Here is an 11,244-nt window from a genome sequence, read left to right as displayed (position 1 = left end):
AATACATGATTGCGCGTGTAATGTGTGAAATTGAGCCAATTTTACCGTAAAAAATTTTCGATTTTGAATAAGAAGGTGTAGAAAATCAGAAAACACAGCTGAAATGACAAGAACTCTTCCTCCTGAGCTCTGATACCACTTATAGGATCGTTTTCAGACCCGAACGAGTCGATCAGAAGAGTTTTTCTCCAAAACAAGAGGCGGAAACTATTTTTTGGTGCTATCTCAGCCGTATTCACTTTAAACTGTTGTTTATTGATCAACAATCCGTTTACAAGCTTGACAACACTTCGGCAGCACTTCGTGGCTCACCGGAAGACAACACACCCAACTCTCTAATGATTTCACTCCAAACGACCACCTATATATAAGGGTACAGGTTCCGTTTGAACATCACACATCCGGTTCAAGCGGAATCACAACTTAACATATCAAGCGAAATCAGGTGCTATAGGTTCGAGCGGAATCAGATGTTATGTGGTTTCGCTTGAAATGACAAGATGTCATTTCAAGCGGAATCACTTGCAAATCTCATTTCCTAGGATTCTGTGCCCTATACAATCTATTCTAATCATGACTCGATACAAGACATAGGCGACAGACAGATGCACCAACATTAGTTCAACCCATGTTTGTACCAAAGCAAATTCGGCACCAGGATCTCTCATAACCCCATTCCACCATGTCAAAGCCCTCTTCTGAAATACGCTAGAAGCAAACACGACCTTGCGATTCTTAGGACACAGAACGTGACGGAATGTACTCTCAATGCTCTCGAACCATTGAAGGAGCCCAGTTGCCCCTTCAGTACCACTGAACTTGAGTGGTTTAGCCGAATTGAAGCCCTTGAAGTTACAAGGAGCATTCTGATTCTTATTGGCTTGGTTCACCTTAGCGATAATGTTTGGGAGTGCGGCAGCCATGTGCTGTGCCAGAATATCTGCCATTTCGGCATTAGATAACGGGTTTTCACGTCGAGGAGGCATGCTGAAAAGAGGAAACATGAGAGGAAACAAGTGAGATGATTAGATGAAAAGAATGAGATAAAACAAAATCAACAAAAGCAAGGATGGTGGTCATTCGTCCGTATCACAATGCAGACAAACGACACACAGTGACTAATCAAAGTAAATGGGTCCATAAATGTCACAGCCCCCGATCCCAAATCCCCGGGAACGGGCGGCTGCGAGCCAGTTTCGGTGGTATCACGTTGTTTATTCAATTTGGCAGCAGAAATTTTCATCAGGACCGTAGTTAGGAAATATGTTATCAGAGTAAACCACCACATTTTATAACATTAAACACATGGGTAAAACCCAAGTTTTCAGTACATATAATTTCATAGGGGTACACCCTATTTTATATAAGAAAAACATCTATTTCTTTTTAAGTAACTTTATTGCCACTTTTTCCAAGCCTTCAGTGCTGTCCAGCTGGCTTCTATTTGGCTTTCACATTTTGTTACCTGAAACGCGTTTTAAAAACATTTTGTCAGTGGGAAATACTGGTGAGTGAATTCCAGTTTAATCAAGTTGAAATACCAATCATTTTACAGTATTGAGGGCACATCCGCAATTACATAAGTTTTCAAGAAATAACAATTAACATCAGTGGTACTGTCATACTCAACTTGTGGAATGTTACCACGCCAGTAACAAATTTTGTATACAAAACCCCAACATACCCACTATAATTGTATTCTTTACAAATACTCAATAACTGCTTTGTATATATTTAATTTAGTGAGGTTTTGTAAAAACAGTAAACAAAAAGGTTTACAAAAGGTGGATCAACTCACATTGCTGGTTTAGGGTTTTCAGTAAGGATTCCCCAGGAATAATCTAAAAATTACACAAATCCACGTGTGTTAGTATAATAACCCATTTTAACATTAGTAATACCCTCCCCGAGACGGCATTCCAACAACTACGTCGGGCAGAACCACGACAGCCGTTACGGAACCCTAGATCAATCGGGCAGAATATCTAATACGTCTCCAGGGGTTATAATACTTACATCGTAGCAGAACCTCGCTATTTTAGGGGTATAATACCCGACTATAATTGCTTCTAATTCAGAAAGTGAGATTTGAGATTGAATTGTGAGCGAACGGAAATGAAATCTGATGCGTTCTATTTATAGGGTCTGATCTTGACTCTCTCGCGGCACGCGTAAGATAAGGCGAAGCCTTACGCGGCCCGCGTCAATGTTGGGTCAACGTGTAGCTTCGCTGGGTCATCACATAGGTCTGTCGGGTGTTGGGCCACGTGGCCGCACCAGGCTGTGCCATCTATCTGGTCTCACGCGGCCCATGTGAACTAATCAGGGGTCTTACGCGGCCCGCCTAAACTTAAGAAATCAATGAAATCAAGTCTGACCTTGATACCGCCCGCGTACGTGTTGAGGTGGGTCTACGCGGCCCGCCTTAACTCTATTTTTCTTATTTTTAATTTATTTTATATGTTATAATCTATTTTGGGCTCGGTTTTCACATACGGGGTGTAATATAAAACATATTGGGACATTTTAAAATATATTAGGGTGTCAGAAAATAAAAAGGATGTCGGTTTACGTTAGGGTTGTTATATCCTCCCCACCTTGTTTTAGAGCTCGTCCTCGAGATCTACTGGAACAAGTGTGGATATTTGCGTTGCATTTCTGATTCAAGTTCCCATGTGTACTCAGGTCCTCTTTTGGAGTCCCACTTCACTTTGACTAGAATTAATCTTTTATGCTTAAGATTTTTAATTTTCCTGTCTTCAATCTGTAGAGGCCTCTCTACAAATTTAAGTTGTTCATTTACCTCTATATCCTTAAGAGGTACTATCAGTGATTCGTCAGATAAGCATTTCTTGAGATTAGATACATGAAATACATCATGTATCTCTGCCATTTCCTCTGGCAGTTGTAGCTGATAGGCTACAGGTCCTATTTTTCTGAAAATTTCAAAAGGTCCAATATACCTGGGACTTAGCTTTCCTCTTTTGATGAATCTTACCACTCCTTTCCAAGGAGAGACTTTTAACAATACTTTGTCACCTACCTGGAATTCTAACGGCTTGCATCTGTTGTCAGCGTAGCTCTTTTGTCGATCACGTGCTGCTTTCAGTCGTTCCTTGACTTGAATGATTCTATCTATTGTTTCTTGTACTATCTCAGGTCCAGATAGTTACTTTTTCCCAATTTCTGCCCAACAAACTGTGGTTTTGCACTTTCGTCCATAAAGTGCTTCGAATGGTGCAGCATTGATACTTGTGTGATAACTGTTATTATAAGAAAAATCTATTAAAGGTAAGTGATCGTCCCAATTACCTCCGAAATCAATTACACAAGCTCTAAGCATGTCCTCCATTGTGTGAATTGTTCTTTCATTTTGCCCGTCTGTTTGAGGATGATAAGCGGTGCGTAGATTCAGCTTGGTTCCCATTGCTTTTTGGAAACTTGTCCAAAAATGACAGGTAAAACGGCTATCTCTATCAGAAACAATTGATAAAGGAATCCCATGTAATGAAACAATTTCATTTACATACAATTTGGCTAATTGTTCCATACTAAAAGTTTCCTTCATTGGTAGGAAATGAGCTGACTTAGTTAGCGTATCTACAATCACCCAGATTGTATCATTACCTTTTCTTGTTTTGGGTAACTTGGTAACAAAATCCATTGTTATCAATTCCCATTTCCACACTGGTATTTCTAATTGCTGTAACAAACTTGAGGGTTTCTGGTGTTCAGCTTTAACTTGTGAACAAGTTAAACACTTAGAAACATAAGCTGCTATATCCTTTTTCATTCCTATCCACCAGAAATTTTTCCTTAAATCCCGGTACATCTTATCACTTCCTAGATGCATCGTATATTTAGATTTATAAGCTTCTTCTACTATACGGTGACGTAAATTTCCTAATTTAGGTATCCACATTCTCTTTTTATGGAATCTCCAAATTCCATCTGTTCCTTGTTCTAAATCCTTAATCATTCCTTTTAATTTTTCAGTATCTTCCTTGATTACTGATTCTTGTGTTTTTCTAATCTGATCGTTTAAATCTACTTGTAGATTTAATGTAAGAGAACGTACCCTTTTTGGCTTTTCGTGATACTTTCGACTTAAAGCATCAGCCACTACATTTGCTTTCCCTGCATGATACTGGATATCACAATCATAATCACTAAGCATTTCCATCCAGTGTCTTTGTCTCATATTTAACTCTTTTTGCCCAAAAACATACCTTAAACTCTTATGGTCGGTGAATATGGTAAATTTACTACCATAAAGATAATGTCTCCAAATCTTAAGGGCAAAAATTATGGCTCCTAATTCCAAATCATGGGTTGAATAATTTCCTTCATGATTCTTAACTTGTCTAGAGGCGTAAGCTATAACCTTTTGACGTTGCATCAACACACATCTGTATCCTAGCTTAGAAGCGTCACAATAGACTACAAAGTCTTCAGTTCCTTCTGGTAACGCTAATATAGGTGTGTGGGTTAGTCTTTGCTTAAGGATTCTAAATGCTTCTTCTTGTTTTGGTCCCCATTCAAACTTAACAAATTTACAGGTTAACTTGGTTAAGGGAATGGCTATTCTAGAAAAATCTCGAATAAATCTTCTATAATAACCGGCCAATCCTAAGAAACTTCTAACTTCGGTTAGTGACTCAGGGGTTTTCCATTTGGTAATTGCTTCGATCTTTGTTGGATCTACATGAATTCCTTCAGGGTTAACTAAATGTCCAAGAAATTGTACCTGTTCTAACCAAAATTCGCATTTTGAAAACTTAGCGTACAACTTTTCTTTTCTCAATAAACTTAAAAGTAAGTGCAAATGCTTTGCATGCTTCTCTTTACTTTTCGAGTAAATTAGAATATCATCTATGAAAACAATTATGAATTTATCCAAATATGGCTTACATATTCGGTTCATCATGTCCATAAATGCGGCTGGGGCATTGGTTAAACCAAATGGCATGACAGTAAATTCATAATGACCATACCTTGTTCTGAATGCGGATTTAGGAATATCCTCTTCCTGTACCTTTAATTGATGATATCCTGATCTTAAATCGATTTTAGATAAAAATCGAGCTCCTTGAAGTTGATCGAACAGATCATCTATTCTTGGTAATGGATACCGAATCTTAATCGTGACCTTGTTCAATTCACGGTAGTCAATACACATACGCATTGATCCGTCCTTCTTTTTAACGAACAGTATCGGCGCTCCCCATGGCGATGAACTGGGCTGTATGAATCCCTTTTCTAGCAATTCATCTAATTGTTTCTTCAGTACCTGCATTTCGGCGGGTGCCAAACGGTAAGGTGCTTTGGCAATCGGTGCTGTCACTGGTAGCAGATGGATTCTGAATTCGACTTCCCTGTCTGACGGCAGTCCTGGCAATTCCTCTGGAAAGACATCTGAAAACTGGGACACTACTGGAATATCTTTTAATTCTTTTCCTTTAGTGTTAGTGATTATAGAAATCAAATACACCAAAGATCCTTTTCTTATATAACTTGTAGTTTTCATCACAGAGATGAATTTAGTGGATCTAGATGGCTTATCTCCTTTAATTGTGATCTTTTCACCCCTTGGTGATTTTACTTGAATTGACTTTTGATCACATAAAATATTGGCTTTATTGGCTATTAACCAATCCATTCCTAACACGACATCGAATCCAGCCAGATTCATTGGGTAAAGGTTTGCAATAAATTTTTGATTAAAAATTTCTATTCTTGCTTCCTGCAAGATTTCAGAAATCCTAACGGTTTCTCCATTTGCTGTCTCTACTAGACATTCTTGTGGTAGTTTAGTTAATGTGTCACACCCCAACTGATGGCGGAAACATCGGGATGATACGAAGTGTGTAAAGATTGCTAGAGACGTCATAACACTATGTGACAATATTTAATTAAATTCAAATTTCATTTCAAAACTAAATGTTATACAATATTCCAAAAGGAAATAACAACATTGTTTCAACAAATAACATAACAACAAAAGACAGATAAATTTAGGTGTGTATCTAGCAACCCTAAACTTGTTTCATCAATCATCCATACTTCAATAATCAACCTGCAACACGTATTAAAATAGAGTTTCAATGCAAAAGCAAAGAGCGAGTATACAAGTTTGTTTACATAGCGTAATAGAATAAAAACTCATATCCAACATGAACATAATAAAATAGTTTCAGCCATGCTAGTTTACGCAGTCCAAGTGATAGCCCAAGTTTCCAATGCGTTAAAATACCTAACCCAAAGTTTCACGGGAGGTTAATATGTCTCCTCCTAACAATACCCCTCGACTACAAATGGGGGAGGTGCATTACCCCTATAGCGCTACTATTGTTAAGGTGGAACTACACACAGGGATTAAACGTTTACATAGCACAAAATAGTCTCAAGTATCACAAGTTTCATGTTTCATGTTTAAATGGATAGAGCATGTTTCAAATAAGTTTCAAGTGTCAAGTGTGTTTAATATAGAATACATGTTGCACCCAAAGTGTTTAAAAGTAAAAATGGGTTCGAGTATACTCACATTGGTTGCGTTGCGATTGCTTGAAATAACGCACGACTAAAGATGGTGAAAAATCCAAGAGAGCAAACGAAATAGTTATCCTAGAGATTTGGAAATATATAACGAATTTGTTAAAATTTGTATGCTTAAATATAATTTCTAACTTCAAGTTTTATACTTTGTTTAATTAGATATTCTATTTATTTTATCACATTCTAACATAATGAGTTTAACATAAATTAAAGGCTTTCATATAACTGGGTTAGTTAAGGTTGGTTATTAACAGATTAACATAAAATAAAGAAAAGAAAAAAGAAAAAAAATACAATCTGAAATGGATTGTTTTAGGTTGTTATATTAAAAGTAAAATTGATTGAAAATAAAATAATGTTCAAAGTAGCCCAAAAACGGCACGTTTCACGCGCCCACCACTGGCTACATCTTGGAATTTGTTGGGTTTTTAATTCTGTTAAACATAACCCGAGAGTTGTCTTCTCCATTTTAAAACAAAGCAAAACCGAACAGCAATAACCCAACTAATTTTGTAACTTATATTTATGAATCATTCAACTCAGTTTGTATGGTAAATTGTACTTTTGTTAATAGAAGATATAATTGTTTACGTAAATTCAAGCAAATATCAAAATGATGAGTTTTCAAATCTAAGTTTTTAAGCACAAACAAATGTGGTTCTTCAATAGTTCATTGTATACGAAAGGATTTATACGGGAATAAAAAAAATGGTTCGATAAAGGATGTATACCGAACGATACGTGAAACAACTTCCGCAGTCCACCGTTGTACCGAGCCTGCAACGAATCGACAAACAGACTAAATTGAAACTGACCCGGAGTCGCACCAACTGAACCGAGTCCCGAGTCTGAACCGAGTCCCGAGTCTGACGTTGACTGAAACTCGAACCCGAGACTAGAAGTCGAACCAAACCAATCCTGCAACACGAACCACCACTACGACTGCCGTAGACACCCGCCGCTCACGGCGGCGCTGCCGTCACCGCCGCTGCAGCTCTTCTTCCTTCTCACGTCCCTCTCTCTCCGTTCCCCGCTGCTGTGTGCCGCCGCCATGACGGTGGCTGGCCAGCCGCCTCCATCTCAGATGAATGACAGATGTGTGCAGTTGGGGATGGCGGGATGTAGTCGGTCAGGTTGGGGGAGAGCGAGGTGCCGGAAAACGGCCTGAGTTGTGCCGACACCGGCCAAACGCCGGTGAAATTAGTGAACGAGGGAAGGGGAAAGGGCAACTCGATTTTAGGCGGCACATTTGTTCAAGATCTGCACACTTCATGATATTTATAAAACAAGTATACAGACTGCCCCCTAAAGTTTCATTGTACTGATAGATGGACAAAACCAAAAACCTTAACTAATTCTTATATATTTGAGTTTTGAAAAATGACCAAAGGGTCCCTCAACTTTATTAATTAACTAACTTAGCTTAATCTAACACCAACTTGGTTAGTTTATGATACTTTAAATTACTCACTAGGTTATTTTTATAAAAGTAAAAACAAACTTTTAATTGTGGTATTAATTAATTTAATTAATTACATAAAATAAATAAATAAGTAAATAACCATATTTATAAACGGATTAAATTAACATTAAAACTCTTTCAACGATTATTTATTTCGCGAAGCTTTCAAGTCTCAAGGGTCAGGATCCGAATTTCCGAATTTCATTATGATCCAAGTCTAGGATTTAATAACGATTACAACGAAATAACGATTACATGAATAAAAGATTTCCAAAATAGAAATACAAGCTATGGTTTCTAAATATGGAAGTTATGAAAACGCAGGGCGTTACATAATGATTGATTTAGAAGTTTGCAAAATGAAGTATTAATAAAACTTTGGTTTGCACCAGAGTCAAATAATACTTTAGCAAAAATATCATTAACTAAAAACGTACCAGCTATGACGTCCGGAATCATTCTGGCTTCATCTGCAGTTAGAACGAATGCTCTAGCATTTTTAGGATTCTTGTTGTTTGCAGTTGGAGCCAATTTCGGACAATTTGTCCTGATGTGACCTTTTTCTCCACAATTGAAACACATTCCATTACCGGATTTCTTCTTTCAATTCTCTTCCTTGTGTCCTGGGGCCTTGCAAAAATTACAGTAAGTAGAGCATTTTCCAGAATGCTTCTTTCTGCAGGCTTTGCAGTATGGTGCCGAGGTAGAACCTACATTCCTACGGTTAAAATTCCCCGAACAGAATTCTTGGGTAAGCCTTTGGGATAGGTTTCTCCTTTGGTCTTCTTCTCTAGTTCTCACTAGTTCATCAGTCAAGGTATTGGCTAGTTCTACACCTTCTTCTATGGTTTGAGGTCTAGCTGCCTTGACTACATGTCTAATTTCTCCAATTAATCCCTAGATGTAACGGGAGATTAACACTGGTTCAGGTGATGCAAGAGTTGGTACTATTCTAGCATATTCAAAGAATGTGGTAGTATATCCCTTACTATCTACCCCGGTCATTCTAAGGTTCAGGAACTTATTTGCTATCTGTTCCTTTTCATTGGGAGGGCAGAATTTCCTTTCTACCATATTTTTGAACTCCTCCCATTCCATGTTATATATCCTATCACTTCCTTTTGACTGGAGGATAGTGTTCCACCATTCTAGAGCTGCATTCTTAAATAAATTAGAAGCAAACATTATCCTATCCTCTTCAGCACACTTGCTTATTTTCAGAACAGCTTCAGTTTTCTCTATTCAGCGTAGAGCTGCAACGGGTCCTTCATTGCCCGAGAATTCTATTGGTTTGCAGGACCAGAATTCTTTGTAAGAACAACCATATGGCATGGTTCTTCTTCTTTTAGGAATGGGCGCTTGAAGTACGAGTCCATTGTTTACGCTGTGTTCTGGTTCACTTGGTCGCTTACTGCTATGCTTACTTTTATTATTCGCTACTAGAACCGTTTGCATAATAAATGGCATTGCATCTATAATTCCCTGTGCCATTATATGCTGAACGGCACTATTATCCATTTGGTTTCCATTGTTGTTTGGATTCTCGTTATTCAGATTATTGTTATTTGAGTGGTTGTTCTTCTGAATATTATCATTCTGGTTTTCCTGATTCGCTTCGTTGTCCATCTGAATTTTAAACATTTGCCAAATATTAATATCACGAGTAATATTTGAATATAGCCAATCACATGACACGCACTTTTGGTCAAAAGCGTCGAGCATTGTGACTTTTACTCTATTCATATATTATGCATCTATTACACACCAGTACTGAATTTAAAATTACAAAACCGACTGAAATGTTATCATTCTGGTTTTCCTGATTCGCTTCGTTGTCCATCTGAATTTTAAACATTTACCAAATATTAATATCACGAGTAATATTTGAATATAGCCAATCACATGACACTGTGACAACTCGTGTTTTCAACTCCTTTTCTTGTGCTAATCGTTGCATGTTACGCCTCGTTTATCTGCATCTTATAATTCACCGGGTATTAATCTCATATGTGTTACATTAAAAATCTGGTAGTCCTATGGTGTTGCATGTATGTTCTTTTGTAAATTGTATATCTTGTTGTTTTATGTTAAACAAATGTATATTGTCTTAGCCGTAAACGTTTCGGGTATAAGGATCCTCATCGGCCCAACTGTTACATTGGCCCAACCCGAGCACATACACCTACCTAGTATATCACCATAACTAATGGATTAAGTAAAGCCCAAATGAAGGCATGGAGCTTGGGCCGGCCACCTTGGGATGTCATATACACGCACACATAATAGGTTGTACGTGACTCCACAAATTGGCTGTCACATGATCTCAAACCCTAAACACCCCCCTTAAAGTCGACGGCAGTAGGAAGGAGAGCCAGACTAGTCGCAACCCTCCTTCTTGCATGATTTAATTGTCTGTGATTCGCCTTGTTCGTGCGTAGGGTTAGTGTTCTTTTCCGTTTCTTTTACATACTCGTAATTGGAGATGTTATATGTGTTTTGATATGATAATTGTTGGCTGCTGATGTCCACTTTTCGGTCCAATAACATCTCTCGCAATTGGTATTGTTATTATCATTGTACTTTGCAAAATTATTTGATAATTATGGTGGTGTGAAGAAATCGAACCCACCGGTTAGTTTGGCCAATAGCACAAAGCGATTTAAAATAGTAATACACGTGATATGTCATATGTCAGTTCTTATGTGATTTAAAATAGGAATCCATTTTATTAATTAAATGATGGTGAACCATTGGTTCCATGGTAGGCTAGAACAATAATCGACCAATAGAAAATAATGATAGATTATACACACTCAAAACCCAAAAGTCAATTGTGCCATGTATATTTCTTAAAGTTGTCGGCCATTTGTTTATTGTTGGTCCAATAACACATTGTGATGGTTACTTTTGTCGGCCATATAGGATTATTTTAATGAAGATTTCATGAATGAGCCTAAGGAGTTTAGACCTGATCATATTAGTTGATGTTTGTTGAGCATGTGTTGAATCTTTGTCAAACCCTCTAAATTATTTGGTCCAATAATGATAAAGACTTGTGCACTTGTGTCAGTTATTATAGTATTATAGACTTATGGTGGTTTGGGCGGCCAAGTTAAGGCCATTGGCTTTGTAATTGGTCCAATGGTGATCAAGTACCCACCGATAGATTATTAAAAATATGTGATATTGCTTACCGAAAGATACTTGCCACTCGAAAGATAGTTATT

At 37.6% G+C, this 11,244-nt stretch overlaps 1 long non-coding RNA gene across 2 annotated transcripts; it reads right to left on the bottom strand.

The window, feature by feature from the left end:
• Positions 1–1,285: 1,285 nt before the first annotated feature.
• On the bottom strand, positions 1,286–7,866 carry LOC110874476. Of its 2 annotated transcripts, none has more exons than XR_002555983.2 (3): positions 7,287–7,866; positions 6,545–6,624; positions 1,286–1,465 (listed from the first exon to the last, which is right to left on the bottom strand). It is a non-coding gene; the product is annotated as an uncharacterized LOC110874476 (long non-coding RNA). The 2 variants fall into 2 exon arrangements; XR_004866692.1 differs by lacking the exon at positions 1,286–1,465 and adding an exon at positions 5,908–6,076.
• Between the last annotated feature and the right edge of the window lie 3,378 nt (positions 7,867–11,244).

The sequence above is a fragment of the Helianthus annuus genome, chromosome 9, assembly GCF_002127325.2.
Source record: "Helianthus annuus cultivar XRQ/B chromosome 9, HanXRQr2.0-SUNRISE, whole genome shotgun sequence".
Classification (NCBI taxonomy): Eukaryota; Viridiplantae; Streptophyta; class Magnoliopsida; order Asterales; family Asteraceae; genus Helianthus; species Helianthus annuus.
Note: the sequence above shows the minus strand (reverse complement) of the source record. Positions and strands in the feature narration are given on the sequence as shown.